The 18,220-nt window shown below is 44.4% G+C and overlaps 1 protein-coding gene across 6 annotated transcripts in view; it reads right to left on the reverse strand.

Annotated features, from left to right (window-relative positions):
- Positions 1 to 16,235, reverse strand: part of LOC310745572 (uncharacterized protein) — an 86,257-nt gene extending 70,022 nt beyond the window's left edge. For all 6 annotated transcript variants that reach the window (XR_014540155.1, XR_014540156.1, XR_014540157.1 and 3 more), the window contains exons 1-2: positions 16,042 to 16,235; positions 6,851 to 6,942 (exon numbers count right to left, since the gene is read on the reverse strand). The gene's annotated coding sequence lies outside the window, so the exon portion shown is untranslated. The remainder of the gene's footprint in view (positions 1 to 6,850; positions 6,943 to 16,041) is intronic.
- Positions 16,236 to 18,220: the final 1,985 nt, after the last annotated feature.

Genomic DNA, 18,220 nt, shown 5'->3' on the forward strand with positions numbered 1-18,220 from the left:
AGCCTTCAGTTAGTGGACAGTTATCAAGACAGGAGGCCGATGCTGCACAACACCACAGCACCAAAAGGGGTGAGCGGACTTATTAGATTACCGTATTTTTTGCTCTGTAAGATGCACCAGACCATAAGACGCACATAGTTTTTGGAGGAAGAAAACAAGAAAAAAAATATTCTGAATCTCAGAAGCCAGAACAGCAAGAGGGATCGCTGTGCAGTGAAAGCAGCAATCCCTCTTGCTGTTCTGGCTTCTGGGATAGTTGCGCAGCCTGCATTCGCTCCATAAGACACACATTTCCCCTTACTTTTCAGGAGGGAAAAAGTGAGTCTTACAGAGCAATAAATACGGTATATGGCTATACATAATATAATTTCAGAAGCACAGTGGGCAGAAAAAGTTGGTTCAGGTCCTACACTCCAGAGCAGGAGAAAACAAGCTTGCTCCATCTTCCATGGGGCAACCTTTTAGATATCTGAAGGTGGCTATCATATTTCCTCTCAGTGTCCTATCCAGGTTAAACATACCCAGTTCCCTCAACTGTTCCTGATAAGGCTTGGTTTCCAGACCCTTGGTCATCTTGGTTGCCCTCTTCTGCACACGTTCTTTCAAAATCTTTCTTAAATTGTGGTGCCCAGAATTGGACACAGCACTTCAGGTGTGATCTGACCAAAGCAGAATAGAGACATTATACAGTGGTACCTTGGGTTAAGTACCGTAGATTCCGGCATATTAGGCGACTGGGCGTATAAGACGACCCCCCCAAACTTTTGCTGTTCAATTTTAGAGTTACAGAGTTTGAGCGCCGCCAGGAGCAAAGCGCGCACCCCTCCGCTGCCTCTTCCATCGCAGCAGCAGCATCCCAAGGCGAGGCGTTTGGCGGGTGGGCAGGCGAGCGCCACGCTCAGAAGGACTTTCCTTGTCCCCTTCTGTGGGGAGGGGGGAGGAGCGACGGCAGAAGGGACACCTCTGCTCACCAGCTCCCTCTCCTCCTTCCCAATGCGTATACCCGGCGTATGAGATGACCCCCGACTTTTGGGCTGATTTTCTAGGGATAAAAAGTCGTCTTGTATGCCAGAACATATGGTACTTAATTCGTTCCGGAGGTCCATTCTTAACCTGAAACTGATTTTAACCTGAAGCACCACTTTAGCTAATGGGGCCTCCTGCTGCTGCCGCACCGCCGGAGCACGATTTCTGTTCTCATCCTGAAGCAAAGTTCTTAACCCAAGGTACTATTTCTGGGTTAGCGGAGCCTGTAACCTGCAGCGTATGTAACCCAAAGCATCACTGTACTTCTGTCTATGCCTCCTAGAATAGCATTAGGTTGGAGGTTTTTTGCTGCTGCATCCCACTGTTGACTTGTGTTAAGCTTGTGGTCTGCTAAGCCCCCTAGATCCATTTCACGTGTACAAAGCAGCAAATATTTTCTAGAAATTTTATTGACATGTTCTGTATTTCAGGACACATTGAATGGCTTCCGTTTGATATGTTCTCCCAATCTTCTAAGCTAAAAATATACATAGGGGCTGTTTAGCAGATTACGTATTGACATAATCATTTTGATCTCTCGTGGGCAACGTTTTAACATTTCTTTTGTGCACTTTGAAACAGAAATTAGCACTCAAGGAGGACTAATGTTATTGAAGTCACACAAAGCGGCCTGGGCATTCTTGCCATTAGCCTGAACTCCCACATTCTCTACAAAGTATTTCAACTAATACAAATAGGCCTGCCAATCAGTGCTAGAATTATTGTGGGGGGGGAGTGGCCAGCCCTATTGTCTTTTGCAAGCTCCCCCACCCACGCCCACCACTCATGACAACTAAGGTACAGCCCAGTATAAAGTAAGCATAGCATACATAGTGTGTATATGTGGAAAAACAAGATCAGGCTCTGAGGAATCAGAAGAAAGGGTATGCAGTCCTGATACTATACAACTTTTAGGGACGTTTTTAATGTTTCATCTTTTATTACGCTGAAGCCCAGCTCCGAGGGCCTTCTGGCGGTTCCCTCCCTGCGAGAAGTGAGGTTACAGGGAACCAGGCAGAGGGCCTTCTCGGTAGTGGCGCCGCCCTGTGGAACACCCTCCCATCAGATGTCAAGGAAATAAAGAACTATCTGACTTTTAGAAGACATCTGAAGGCAGCCCTGTTTAGGGAAGTTTTTAATGTTTGATCTTTTATTGTGCTTTTAATGTCCTGTTGGAAGCCACCGAGAGCGGCTGGGGGGGCCTAGCCAAATGGCCGGGGTACAAGTAATTTGCTGTTGTTGTTGTTGTTTGTTGAAAGCCACCCAGAGTAGCTGGGGCAACCCAGTCTGATGGGTGGGGTATTATTATTATTACTACTATTACTATTACTACTACTACTAAACTATTATAAGCTGCCAGAAGACCAGTATTACCCACTACACTCATAATAAATACAATAAAACCCAACTGCTTCAAGGAAGGGGTGAAGCAGTGCTCTGGAACAACAAAACAAATCTCTCAGTGGCAGCACCGTTTTCATCAAAATGCATAAATGCAGGTCCAAACTAATTCCTGTGCAGAACCACCCGCCTGTAAGACATTCTGACTTCTATTATTTATGTTGACAGCCCCACTTTAAAATAATAAAAAAGGTGCATGCGGTTAGGATCCTATTCAGCAGCCAGACCAATCCATAAGTCTCATTTTCACTGTATAGATTAGGGCTGTTTGGAACCAATTAACAGTTGGAACTCACAGCCTTCAAAGATTCGACTATGTGACCTAACCACTCGACCAGTACTATTTCCTGGCAGTTTGCAAAAGTATTTGCTTCGTAACCTCATTTTACTGTTCCCCCACTTTCCCAAAACACAGCAGGTTGCACAGCCAAACGCATTAACAGTTCTGGAGGCTCGCCAGTTGTTACAAGCATTTTCCGAGCTCACACTATATCAGAGCACGACAGCGAGGTTCCTTCTGTGCACAAGGACAAGGTTAACCAAGTCAGCTGGAAGTTGAAAAGTAATACAGTCTGGGATGCAGTGAGGTCTGCAAAGCTGAATTAAGCATTTTGCGGCCTTGACGTGAGCACCTTCGAGAAACCTCAGCCAGATCCAAAATGCATCTCCTTCCTTGCCTATGCAATAGTACATTGGTACCTCGGGTTACATACGCTTCAGGTTACATACGCTTCAGGTTACAGACTCCACTAACCCAGAAATAGTGCTTCAGGTTAAGAACTTTGAGAACAGAAATCGGGCTCTGGTGGTGCGGCAGCAGCAGGAGGCCCCATTAGCTAAAGTGGTGCTTCAGGTTAAGAACAGTTTCAGGTTAAGTACAGACCTCTGGAACGAATTAAGTACTTAACCCGAGGTACCACTGTATTAACTGTTTGAAAACGTAAATTGCAATTCACATCAGAAGTGGATTTAAGGGAACACAACCAGTTCAGTGGCAGCAGGCTTACGCTCCATCGACTTTTTGGGGGGGGGCAGAAACAGAACTCACATGCAAAATGGTCACCATATATATTGCACACAAATGAAGATCCCCTACCATAATTGATTGGTTTTGGAAACCTATCTTAATGATAAAACTTGCATATGAGAGAAACACAATATTTAATAATCCTGAAAACAAACTTGTTGAGAGGTGGACCTTGTTTTTGCATTTCTGGAATGACAAAATAAATGGTGATATTTTTCCTGTTAATTTATTCATGGCAATCTGGAGGTTTTGTTATGCTGTCCCTCACTCCTTTTCATATATATTTCCCCCCCCCCCCCCGTTATTTTATATTTCACTTGTTTTGCTTTTTTTTTACATAAGATATTTAATATATAATGTTTTTGCTGCATATTGTCATAACATATAACTAATAAAAAACAAAAAACAAACAGAAATTAATAATAAATAAATAAATAACAACAAAACCCCTCCTCAATTTACATAGAAAATTATGGCAAATACCCTTGTCTATCTAAAAGAGAATAAAGAAGAGAACATGTACAGTATTAATGTTTGCAGCTTTTCATTAATACAATATATTGTTTTGTAGTGCTGTCACTATGTAGTGCTATTTGGATGTTAAAAAAACAAATTCTGGCCTTTCCAAGATGGCAGAATGGTGCATTTTTTTAGAATGGAAAAGAAGAATCCAAATAATGTATATTTGTAACAGCACATAAATTTTTAGTTGCGCAACTTTCTGATGCAAGTTCCTTCCCCCTTTTCTAACTTGGTTGTTTTCCTTATAGTTCACCACATTTCTTCAACTGCTGAAGGTTTAATAAACTACAGTACTTAAAAAACAACAACACAACGACAACTTTGCTGTCCTATAAAAAGAGCAACAAGTATTTAGGAATGAGAGATTCTTACTGATTACTGCAAGAAAGCTCTCCAAACAGGCTTTCAAAAATATATGTTTATTATTCTTGACCATCACCATAAAATGCTCAAGTTCATTATAGAAATAGTTTGGAGATATGTAGGTTTTCTCCACACAAATTATAGTAATTGAATGAAAATTACAGAGCGTATCCACTGAGCTGAGGAGCAACTGGTGACTGAATATTTGTCTGGTTGAGGCCTGGACCTTGACTGATGCGTAACAGAAGCTGGGTCAAGTCTAAAGGCTGCTATGAAACAGACTGGAAGCCATCATCTAGCAAAAATGCCACTTGACTAAAACAAGATAAACCCTCCAAAGCACATCCATCAACAAACTTTCAGGCAAAGTGGTTTCCAAATGTGTCCGAAAACACTTGAAAATGGTGCTTTACTCACATCACCAATAATTTTTCAGAAATGCAACAGGTAAGACAAAAGAGTTCAAGGTCTGATTCTCCGAAAAGTACCGTACGCAGCCTCAGTTGAACAAATAAAACATATAGGTGTTCTTATGGCTAATGGAAACCATCAAGTGTCTTAATTCAAGTAAACAGCGTTTCCGTACACTCTGGTTTCTGTCACGGTGTCCCTTTGTGCCAGAAGCGGTTTAGTCATGCTGGCTACATGACCCAGAAAGCTGTCTGTGGACAAACACCGGCTCCCAAGGTCTGAAAGCGAGATGAGCGCCACAAACCCATAATTGCCTTTGACTGGACTTAACCATCTAGGGGTCCTTTACCTTTTAATTCAAATAAAGCAATGCTTATTTTGGAATAGTTGTGAGAGTTTATGAGCAATTTGCTCTAGATCAAGGCAGGAGAATCATTAGCCTTCTAGTAGTTGCTGCTCTACAAATTCCGTCATCTCTAACCATTGGCCATGTTGACTGGGGTGCCAAAGGTCTCAATTAACTGTTTTTGCCTTGCTTCAAAGCAATTCTAGAACCTTCTTTGGGAAATTCCTGGCAAATAGCCGCACTCAGTGCTTTCCACCCCTCTAAAAAATGTTTAGGGGTACTCTCATTTTGATTTAAGAAAATCACCATTTTATAGTTCAAATCGGGGAAAATAAATACAGTAAATACAACAAAACTGACCAATCACCGTGCTAGATTCCAACTCCTACTTCACACATTAAACACTTGTTTCCGTCTGAGACTCAGGAAACCACATGATGAGAAATGAGGCCGCCATCAGGGGTAGCAACAGAACTGACATTTCATCGTGCTATAGAAGAAACTACGAATTTTAAAATTTTTGGTTTCTTCTACCGTTAGATTCATAAAATGTTTAGGGCAGGCATGGCCAAACTTGGCCCTCCAGCTGTTTTGGGACTACAGTTCCCATCATATCTGACCACAGGTCCTGTTAGCTAGGGATGATGGGAGTTGTAGTCCCAAAACAGCTGGAGGGCCAAGTTTGGCCATGCCTGGTTTAGGAGTGTGTGTACCCCTGCATCCCATCCCCCCCAAAAAAACAGCACTGGACACACTCTAATTTCAACAGAGGGGCTACAGGTTTCGTTCCTTGAAGCTGCTCACACAATCCATGGGACTCTACAACTGCTTGGGGTTGTCCTGTCATCCGACAGAGGAGAATGCCTGAAGTTAACTCAGAAGGGATGGCTGCCGCTGCCCTTCCACACACTCCAGTGTCTGCTGCCTGAAGCATCCACCATATTTTCCCTAACACCACATCTGAAGGGGCTTCAGTGCGACATTTCCATGTGGTTTCAAAGCAATATTTTAACAACATCATTATGTTCTGATCAAAGGCAGTCGGGTTATAGTTATTTCTACGGGTTATGTATGTGGTGGGTGGAACCTCCAAGAAAGCAATAGGGGGCAGAAGTACACAGTGGTCGGACCATGGACTCTATCCTGCACATGACCTAGTGCTCTTTCTGTGACATCTGAAGCAGATATGAGGCTTCTGTTCTTTAGTGTGCATATTAAATTACAGTGGCACCTCGGTTGCCGAACGTCTCAGAAGCCGAACGTTTTGGTTTTCGAACGCCAAAAACCCAGAAGTAAATGCTTTTGTTTTCGAACGTGCCTTGGAAGTCGAACAGCTTCCGAGGTTCATTTCTCAATTTTCTGAGTTGAATTTGGCGACCGCACATTGCGCCCCAGTTGTCGAACATTTCGGAAGTCGAATGGTCTTCCGGAACGGATTACATTTGACAACCGAGGTGCCACTGTACATGGATTTGGGAAATAATGCTTCTCCAGGCAATATGACAAAGCTGATTAAAATTAATTTTCTCAATGTGTTTTTATATTGTAATTTTATCCTGTGAACTGCCCTGAGACCTGTGGGTATAGGGCAGTATAGTTGTTGTTGTTGTATAGTTGTTGTGGTGGTGATGGTGGTATATAGTTGTTGTTACTGTTGTTGCTGTTGTTGTCTGGGAAGAAATTTTCTCCATTTATAACCACACAAACATGTGAGTGTGCATGAAAGAAGTATTGATTCAGCTTTATTCAATTACCTGAAGGATCCATCGACAAGAGAAAGTGATATTTTCCAGCCAAGGCGATAAACAGGAACAGTTGGAGTGTGTTGCGTCCATTATAGATGTATCTGGAGAGAGAACAATGTGGGAAACATTTTTATCTCATGCTGTGTGCTCTTCATCTCTCCACCACTGAGCTCAATTCTAGGCCATTTCGTCTGACATTGCTTCAGGGCAAAAATCATGGAAAGACCAACGCATGGGACACGCAACCAGTAAACAATTTGAAGATGGTAGAAGAGTTTGGATTTGCTATCCCGCTTTATCACTACCCGAAGGAGTCTCAAAGGGGCTAACATTCTCCTTTCCCTTCCTCCCCCACTACAAACACGCTGTGAGGTGAGTGGGGCTGAGAGACTTCAGAGAAGTGTGACTGGCCCAAGGTCACCCAGCAGCTGCATGTGGAGGAGCGGAGACGCGAACCCGGTTCACCAGATTATGAGTCTACTGCTCTTAACCACTACACCACACTGGTAGTACAATTAATGTCAGTAAACTTGGTCCCAAGTTCTCCTGTGCTTTCCCCCTTCTCAACTGTCATAGGACTGTCAAAGGGCAGATCTTCCTACACCAGTGGTTTTCAACCAGTGTGCCGTGGCACCCAGTGGTGGCTTGAATGATGGTCAGGAGTGCCGTGGGCAACATTGGCCTCTGTCCCTCTTTCCTTCCCTCACTTCCTCTGATGTCCTCTCACATCTCTGCCTCCCAAAGGCTTACACAACTGTTTGTTGCAGCAGCCTCGGCTACAAGCTCCCCAGGGGAATGGTGCCTCTGGGGCTGGCCAGGGGTTGCTTCTCAGGCCCCTGTAGGGCAGTGTGGGGAGGCACCTCTCTTTGGGGCAGAGGGGAAGCTCAGAGACCAGGGGGAGACAGTTGAGGCTGCCCAAAGGACTCCCAAAGAGAGGAGAGGAGGCTGAGGGAATACTCCACAAGGGAGGGTATTCAACATGGGGTGAGGGGCTGCTGGCTCCTGAGCCCCACAGGGGTTCAAAAGGGAGTGATCTAATTGGGCTCCTGAGTCCCCACAGGGGTGCTGCAGAAAGAATATAGTTGGTCAAGGGAGCCATGGACCCAAAAAGGTTGAAAACCTCTGTCCTACACAATAACATGCATGCTGAGTTTCCGGATCGGGTCCATTTTGTATTGGAAATGACTGTGCCTTTTCCAGACCTTGTCACTTGGGGCAACTAGAATTGGGCATAGGAACCAAAGTGTGGGCGAGTTATTGATTTGCAGATTGGCATTGGGGGATTTCTGCATTCTTATGCCTTCCCTAATGCTTATTAATATTATATTTACCTATGGCAATCTTCAAACCCACCTACTTTGTACTTTAAAGAGTCTTTTGTTCCACTCTCTTAGATGGGCTCTCAGTCATTCATTGTGAGCTTCCTTAAAAACCATTTGCCACAATTACACCGCCGTTGGGGAAATGGCATTGCTATTATTTTGTCAGGTAATAACCGTTATTAAAAAATAACAACAGCGGTGATTTTTTCCTCAGAGGTAATAACTATTGGACTATATTGTCATCATGTGAGCAATAATTTTTTTGTGTGAAGAGGAAAACTAAATTGACAAAAGCTGCATGTAACGGGGGAGAGGAATGTCGTAAGACTCACAGTGCAAGCTGTGGCACATTGACTCCAGTGTACTGTAAGTCCCATCGTCTTCAGTGGGGTGCAGAATAAATTTGTTTAGAACACCAGTCTTGCAGCACATTCTTTGATGTGTCGACTCAAAAGTAAGCCCTACTGAGTGCAATGCGACTTACTCCCAGGCAAATGTGTCTAGGATTGCAGATTTAATGGCTCTGAATCTCGCTGTGAGAAACGGTTGTTCTCAAACAAGTTTATGTCACATGGACGCCATTTACCAAGTGGCAACTTACAGAGGTGTGAGTCTGGTGTTGTGGGAAGTTGTCTTCATTCTACACTCCCCTGAGCCATCAGCTATCTTTCATCTGTGGCAATCTGTTAAAATCCTCACCAGTTGCTGCAGATGACTGCTTACCCACATGTCCTGAATGTGCACATTGAGAAGTAACTGCTTCGGCTCTGTGCAGATATTCCTAGCTATGCCAGGGGTCTGTGTGGCATGATTCTACCAGCTAGTCCCAACCCTTCCGAGCACTCATGTGTTGGGTGGCATAGTGCCCTCCGAGCACACTGCAAAATAGAGGGAGGAGACTCTTGAGAGTCCCATGGACTGCAAGAAAATCAAACCTATCCATTCTGAAGGAAATCAGCCGAGTGCTCACTGGAAGGACAGATCCTGAAGCTGAGGCTCCAATACTTTGGCCACCTCATGAGAAGACTCCCTGGAAAAGACCCTGATGTTGGGAAAGATGGAGAGCACAAGGAGAAGGGGACGACAGAGGACGAGATGGTTGGACAGTGTTCTTGAAGCTACTAACGTGAGTCTGACCAAACTGCAGGACACAGTGGAAGACAGGAGTGCCTGGCGTGCTCTGGTCCATGGGGTCACAAAGAGTTGGACACGTCTAAACGACTAAACAACAACAACATGTGCAAGCCACTATGTGCACAAGCCATCGAGCTAGCACATCAAATGGTAACACTAGCTGCCACGATTAAAAAAAATATCCTTCTGTGTCAAGATATGACAAATATCTGCACAGCGAACTTAAACAATTATTCTCTGAAGAGGGCACATTCTACCATATGTGGTGGACATGCAAGATAACGAAAGCACATTGGAAAATGATTTATAATGAGTTGGGAGGGAATGTTTAAAATAACTTTTGTGGAAAAAACAGAAGCTTTTTTATTAGGAATTTTAGGTTCAGAAATACAAAAGGAGCAGAAAAGACTATTGTCAGCGCTGCCCAAGGTCCCAGCTCACACAAGACCAACGCTGCTCCTTGCCCAAGTTTAAAAGTCTTTATTGAAGTTCAGTCTCATTTCTAGACGCGCAGCGTGCAACGCTACATCTGTCCGTCAGACCGTAGAACTCCCATCTGAATCTCCTCCCCCCTGACACCAGCTTACGATTCTAGCCTTACTCCACCTTTTCCTCTGTTCCTTCTTTCTCTGGGTCCTTCTGCTAGTCGGAGTCTCAGCCCTCCGAGATTCTTCTGACGCTGATTCTCCCGACTCCTCCCCCCCCCCTCTTTCGGGCTTTAGGACCTGGCTCCCAATCCGGGTTTTCTGCTGTCCCGCGCTCCTCCACATTTGAACTTGGCGCGCGCGCGCAGCCTCCCACTTTCCTTCTGACCATTACACTTGTGTCACTGCTCCCCCTGTCGGGGAGGCTAGCTGGACCTGGCCTTCCCTCCGTCTCCCCACTCCCCGATGGAGGAGAAGCTGGTCCTGACTCACGTGACTCTTCCCCCCCACTGTGCTCTGGTGGGGGAACTGGCCCTACTGCTCCGCTACTCCCTTGGGACTCCCCTCTGGTTCCTTGTTTATGGATCGTCCCCTCTGGGATTCGCCTCGCCCTTACCATAGGCGCCCCCTCCTGGGAATCTTCAGATTTGCTGGAGAAGCTCATGGAATCTCTCGGTCCACTGTCATATTCCCCTACGCTCCCCTCTGATTCCTCTCCTCCGCTCTCTATTTGCTCTCTCCCCTGCTCTTCTGCTCCTGAGCCTCTGACAACTATGTATGCAACAACAACTGCAAGGATACTTCTGGCCCAGAGGTCCATGTCCTTCCACAGTGGGGACATAGGTTTCCACACAGGAATTGATCACAGTGAGGGTTTGCCAAACGTGCCTTCCTTTTGGCTTGTTTCTCCCTCTCATCCTGAGTTTGAGCGTCTTCAAAGCCAACGACACCTTTGGTAAAGGCTGTCCTCCAATTGGAGCGCTCGCAAGCCAGTGTTTCCCAGTTGTTGGTGTTTATACTATATTTTTAAAGATTTGGCTTGAGAGAGTCTTTAATTCTCTTTTGTTGAAAGCATTACACTTTCCATTTTCAAGTTCGGAATAGAGTAGCTGCTTTGGAAGACAATAATCAGGCATCTGCACGTGACCAGTCCAACGAAGTTGATGTTGATGTTGAAGAATCATCGCTTCGACCCTGGTGATCTTTCCTTCTTCCAGGATACTGGCATAAGTCTGCCCGTCTTCCCAGGTGATGTGTAAATTTTTTCGGAGACACCATTGATGGAATCTTTCAAGAAGTTGGAGATGGTGTTTATAAGTGGTCCACGTTTTACAAGCATACACTAACAGCATAGACCATGGTTAGGAATGATGGTTAGGTGCCCCAGCCCTATCCTGCTGTGCTTGATGGGGCTTACTTCCCAATAAGAATGACTTCCTTAAAATATCATTTGGTTGAGTCATTTGGTTTTATTTATTTATTGCAATATATATATGGGACATGGGTGGCGCTGTGAGTTAAACCACAGAGCCTAGGACTTGCTGATCAGAAGGTTGGCGGTTCGAATCCCCACGACAGGGTGAGCTCCTGTTGCTCGGTCCCTGCTTCTGCCAATCTAGCAGTTCAAAAGCACGTCAAAGTGCAACTAGATAAATAGGTACCACTCCGGCGGGAAGGTAAACGGCATTTCCGTGCGCTGCTCTGGTTCGCCAGAAGTGGCTTAGTCATGCTGGCCACATGACCCGGAAGCTGTACGCCGGATCCCTCGGCCAATAAAGCGAGATGAGCGTCGCAACCCCAGAGTTGGCCACGACTAGACCTAATGTCAGGGGTCCGTTTACATAAAGATATAGATACAGATACAGATACAGATACAGATACAGATACAGATACAGATACAGATACAGATACAGATACAGATACAGATATATATGGACATGGGAGGGTTCTTTGGGGGTTATTTTCCCTTTGTTTCCAGCCAGCCCATTCTTCACTCCCTGGCAAGAATTGCAAGGCGGTGTGTGGAGCAGCTGGAGTAACTTTGCAGGAGATGTCACATCTGAGCTGCCCCCGAAACATCTTGGGTGGATTGAATTAGTTGTACATTTCACTTTGATTCAGGGTGTTCGTCTGGAAAGATATAGCCCCCCCCTCTGTCCTCTGTGTCACCCCTGCTGTTTTCTCTCGCTCCCTCTGCTCTGCGGTTTGATTTCACTTCAGTCTTTGATCATTATTCATCTCTGTAAATATGATTTTCTTATTTTATCACTGTAATATTCAGGAGACCCATCCCCCCACACCCTGCATAAGTTTTGATTATGTCATTCTCCTTCTTCCTGACATTTCTGTAAATTCATTGGTTCGTCATCCTCTGCTCTGAAGCTGAGGATCATCCTTTCGCATAGGAGCTCCAGCTCAAAGCCCTAATTGCTTTTATGTTTCTTACCGTTTGACTGAGTGCCCATTCACACAATGCCAATCTGCATGTATGCAAACGAGCCTCCCAAAAGGGAGGCTCACCGGAAAAGAGGGCAAAATAAGTTTGCATTAAAATCTGCTTATGATGATCTACATGTGTAGATGCAAATTCTGAAATAATTTGCATAACATTTGCATGTGGTTATTGATTAAACATCTCCGACTTTCATAAAAAGGATCAGGTAGCAGATCTTGTGAAAAACCTACACTGAGGCCAGTCATAGTTGACAATATTGAGCTAGGTGGGAACATAGTCTGTCTTGGTCATATGTTACCGTGTCAGGGACTGAGCTGAGGAGAGCTGCACTGAGGAAGAATGGTGGGAGCCTCCCCTTCCCCTGATCAGGATCCTGAATCTTCCCAGGAGCAGGAGAACAGTGTAGATTTGGAACAGTGGTTTGCAGAAGGACATAGTTCAGAAGGCAGAAGCTGGGAAATACTAGATGGGGAACAGCTAGGAGGAGGAGAACTGGGAGGGAGAGAGTTAACAGATTCACTGTTTGGAAAGCATTAATCCACTCAGCCCAAGGTCAAAAAGAGCTGATAAGGTGGCAGCACAGTGGTTACGAGCTCAGGGTACAAGACGTGGTGGTGACGGGGGGGGTGACTAGGGAGGAAGTGGGTGAAACCCTTAATTGGGAGCATCACCATTCCTAGGAATTAGATTCTTTGTTCTCTCGCTGTGATCATTAAAGTTTCTAACTGGTTCTGCTTATCTACTGCCAAAGGGGGAGGAAGCTGATTCCCTGAAGCCTGACATACTGTGACATAACACTCATTTGCATATTTGGTTGGGGATGGCAACACAATTATATGTTGGAAGTGGAAGGAAGAGTGAAAGGGCCATAGCTCAGGGATAGAGCATCTGTCTTGCATCAGAAGTTCCTAGATTCAGTCATTGGCATCTTCGTGCAGGGCTGGGAATGTCTCCTGTCTGAAATCCTGGAGAGCTGTTGCCAGCCAGTGTTGACAATACAGAACTCAGTGATCAAGGCTCTGGAAACAAAGCCTTCTGAGGAATGGTTGAAGGAGCTGGGTATGTTTAGCCTGGAAAAGAGGAGATTGAGAAGAGATATGATAATCGTCTTCAAATTCCTCAAGGGCTGTCACATGGAAGAGGGAACACTTGTGTTTTCTCCTGCTCTGGAGGGTTGGACTCAAATCAGTGGCTTCAAGTTTGAAGAAAGGAGATTCCAACTAAACTTTCGGAAAAAACTTTCTGACAGTTAAGAGCTCTTCAGCAGTGGAACAGACTCCCACGAGAGGTGGTGGACTCTCTTTCCTTTGATGTTTTTACGCAGAGGTTGGATGGCCATCTGCCATGGATGCTTTAGTTGAGATTCCTGCATTGCAGGGGGTTGGACTAGATGACCCTTGGGTTCCCTTCCAGCTGTACAATTCTATGATTCTATCACCCAATGGAGTGACTTGGTGCTAGTATCTTTGCTGTTAGTGCACTACCTAAGCTCCTTGTGGCGGTGACGCATTTTGTATATTTTTTATGGAATTGCAAGTGTTTTGTATGACTGTGTCATTATTATACAGTGGTACCTTGGGTTACAGACACTTCAGGTTACATACGCTTCAGGTTACAGACTCTGCTAACCCAGAAATAATACCTCAGGTTAAGAACTTTGCTTCAGGATGAGAACAGAAATCGCACGGTGGCGGCACGGCAGCAGCAGGAGGCCCCATTAGCTAAAGTGGTGCTTCAGGTTAAGAACAGTTTCAGGTTAAGAACGGACCTCCGGAACAAATTAAGTTCTTAACCCAAGGTACCACTGTACAGTCAAACCTCGGTTGTCAAATGTAATCTTTTCGACTTCCGAAATGTTTAACAACCGAGGCACAGCTTCCAATTGGCTGCAAGAGCTTCCTGCACTGAAGTGGAAGACACATTGGATGTTCGGCTTCCGAAAAACGTTCAAAAACCGGAGCATCTACTTCCGAGTTTTTTCAGTGTCCGGGAGCCAAAACGTCCCAAAACAGAGCCGTTCTTTAACCGAGGTTTGACTGTAACATATCTATGTTGACACTTTTAAATGTGTCACAAGTCACTTGGGAACCTCAGTGTAACACACAGCCAACCAGTCCAATAAACAAACGAACAATACAAACCAGCTTATTACGTTCCCATAAGCATCTCTCCTTCGCCAGCCAGCCCCATAGAATTCATTTGTGAACCAGGTATTCCATGTGAGCACCAGATCACACACACAGAGCCCCCACATCTGTGTGGAAGAGAAGGATCACGTGAACCAAGTCCGTGGGTGTTCCTGTGGAGAGCTCGGCTGACATGGGAGGATGTCTGTATGGTGTAGATTATACCACCAGATTATATTCTGCACCCCACCCCACCCAAAAGTTACAAATAAGCCACTTCTGTGATTATGACTGCTAAACTATTGCAGCCACAGGACTTGCTGGTTTTCTGATTGCTGTGTTAATCTGTTATGTTTGTCCATGTGAGCGCCTACCCAGAACTGGTCATGTGGACCAAAAAAAAGCAGAGTTTGAACCAATCCTTGGAGAATTCACTTGGCAATGGAAAATTTGTTCCGACAGCGACATTCCTTGTGCTACATCTCCCCCTTCTGAGCCAGCCAAAAACAGCAGCCTTGGTTCATGAGGATAAACCACAGTGCAATTTGTTCCTGAGTATTGATTGTCAAGTTACCCGGAAGTCAGAAAGGAGTCAAGTCCTGTCCTAAGACTGGCCACAACATTAAGAAAATTTTTAAAGGTTTTTTTAAGAGTAGATACAGATGCAGAGAGAATTTAAACAAACAAAAACCTTAAAGAGACTAAATGCAAAAAAGGATGTTGTTCCTGTACAGTTAATAGTTCTGAAGGAGAATTGAATTTAGCAGCGACAGCATCTTACCCCTGCCTAGAAGTGACAACTCCCAAAATCTTCTAACTTGTACAGGAGCTCCTGCACGCTAAAGAGGAGGAGGAGGAAAATACAAACATTCACGGGCTGAAAAGGAGATGAATGATAGGGGGAAATATAAGCACCTTCTGGTTAGCTTTGGGGCCTGGAGCTGAAAGCCAGTGTGGTGTTGTGGTTAGTACGTTGGACTTGAGCCTGGGAAACCAGAGATCGAATCCTCACTCCGCCATCAAGCTCTCTGGGTGACCTTGGGCCAACTCGTGCAGGGATAAAACTGCTGGCACATTTGCAAAGCTAAGCAGGGTCGTTTGGTTTCAAATTGGATGGGAGCCTTCATGCTGAGATTTCTGCATTGCAGGGGGTTGGACTAGATGACCATGGGGGTCTCTTCCAACTCTACTATTCTAGGGCTGTTGTGAGGACAAAATGGACAGAGGGAGAACGATGTGTGCCAGCTAGAGTTCCCTGAAGGAAAGGGAGATATAAATTGAAATAGCAATGATGGTTTTGTGCCAGTTCTGATCTTACCTGTCTTGTGATGGATTTGGAAAGTAAGATAGGATGCATTATGTATTTATTAATTAACCTTCCTCTTGCTCACTTGAGTAAGACGAGTGTCTAGTTTAGCAGTTAAATATATATTAAATATATATCACCCTTTGCAGCATGAACACAGAAACTTGGGACAAAGCTTTCTGTTGTGTTTTATAGTGTGTTTAATATTCTGTTGGGAGCTGCCCAGAAACCTGGGGAAACTCAGCCAAATGGTCGGGGTATAAATATATTATTATTATTATTATTATTATTATTATTATTATTATTATTATTATTCAGGATGCTTTAGGAAGGCTGGCTCTTCTCCTTTATTTTATTTATCCCTCTAAACAAAACAACAGCACAGAAGTCTGTAATGGAAGAATACTTAAAAAAATAGAATCGTTTACTTACATAAAACTGCAGATGCAATTCAAGCAGAAAACAGCAATGAAATAAGTCAGGCAAAATATACTTCTAGATGACAAAATACATGGATTAGGGTCAAAGGTGGCGCTTTTGACCCTCTTATCCCTTCCCTAAGGCTGTAGGAAGACAAACAGACTGTTCCCCAGGTGAGAGGAAATGCTAAGGATTATCTTCCTACTGTTACCTTTCCCACCTGGGCAAGCAGAGGATATGACCTCACGAAGTTCCCTCTAGGAATTTAAAGGGAACTTGTGTCTTAACCCTCTGCTCACCTAGCAAACGTGGATTTATTTTTATTTTGTCAGAGGCACTGCATTTCCCCATAACTTGGAAGGCTGGCACTTGGTATCTGGCAGGGATGGAGAGTTGTGGTCCAACATTTGGAGGCCTGATGGGTTTCTCATCTCTCGCCTATGAGTGTTTCCATTTCATTTCCCCCTCCTGTTCAACATTATGGGGTTCTCTCTCTTCCCCATCCCCATGGATAGCTCAGCTTATTGGCCCTGGACCACATTCCTTGCTGCTTGTTGCAGTTGCTTGGAATGAGGAGCCATTCTCTCATTCAGCCCAGTGACATGGCTTGTGAAATTCAGAAGAGATAAGCACATTTTTAAAAAATTGAAAATGGGGACATCATATTCTTCATCAAATACCAGGGTCTCTGCATTGAAGTGAACACCCAGGTACTTTGAATATCTGCAACACTTCTGGGTGATCATATTCTGCTTCGGTGTTGTGTAACGTTTTGTTAAAATAATAATAATAATAATTTATTTATACCCCGCCCATCTGGCTGGGTTTCCCCAGCTACTCTGGGCAGCTCCCAAGAGAATATTAAAAACACGATAAAACATCAAACGTTAAAAACTTCCCTAAACAGGGTTGCCTTCAGATGTCTTCTAATAATCAGATAGCTATTTCCTTGACATCTGATGGGAGGGCGTTCCACAGTGCGGGCGCCACTACCGAAAAGGCCCTCTGCCCATATCCCTGTAAAAGGGAACTACGCATTAGGTGTAACCAGGGGGTTGGGGAACTGTGGCTTCTGCACATTGCTGGGCTACAAATCCCATTATCCCCAACCACTGGCCATATTTACAATCACTCTTGGGCGCCACCTGCACAATATGTTTAAAACATCTTGAAGTCATGGCTTCTCCCCCCCCCAAAAAAAATAATAATAATCCTGGGAAAGGTAGTTTCTTAAGGGCGCGGAGAGTTGTTAGGAGACCAACTCACAAAGCTTCAGTTCCCCGTCACACGGTTAAGTGGGATCAGTTGTTAAACCACACTGGGAATTTTAGCTCTGTGAGGGGCATAGGACAGTTCTAACAACTCTCTGTACCCTCAAAACTACAGGTCCCAGGATGTTATGTAGGATTTTAAAACTGTCAAACTGCTTTCAATGTACAGTGTGGTGCAGATGGGTCCTTAGTAATTACACACATATCTAGTAATCTGATACTGCTTCTTGAGTGTATTGTGGCTGGGTACACATTGAAGAGATGAGCGCAAAAGTGTGACAACTACACGAGAAAAGCAACGGAGGCGTGTGAAGTGACTAGGAAGGAAATGATGGCATGATCAAAGCAAAATGCAGGGATGAGACTTCTGGGTTCTAGAGACCTCTGCTGTTCAAGAGAAAAGTTTCATGTTCTGCCTGGACTACAAACTGCGAAACTAAAATGCAGACATTCTGAAAGATCTGCTGCTACACAGCAAATACGTTTTAGTAACTGCTAGAAGAATCTTGTTTAACATTGTGCTTTGCTGACATTTATAGTGCTGTATTATTTTGTTTGAAGCCAACTCAAGATTCGGAGAGATACTATTGTTTTAAATAAATCAGCACTGTCTGAATTAAAACAGGGAAACTCCCTAAACGCCCTATCCATTTCTTTGTAAATAGCACAGATGGTGTTTATTATTATTAAGTGGCAGACTGAATTTTATTAACAAATTGCTTACACATGCCGTGTAGAGCACATGTAGATTTAGGATGATCAGAACATCATCATATGGATTTGGATTTGGATTTAGATTTAGGATGATCATCACATGTCATCATTTTCTTATTGCTGAATTCAGTGCTGACCACGTGCGCACCCACCCCTCAGTGACACAAAAACAGAGGTCAGAACCATGGTAAATTTCATATAAATTC

The sequence above is a fragment of the Podarcis filfolensis genome (assembly GCF_964270895.1).
Source record: "Podarcis filfolensis genome assembly, chromosome: 12".
In the NCBI taxonomy this organism is placed as follows: Eukaryota; Metazoa; Chordata; class Lepidosauria; order Squamata; family Lacertidae; genus Podarcis; species Podarcis filfolensis.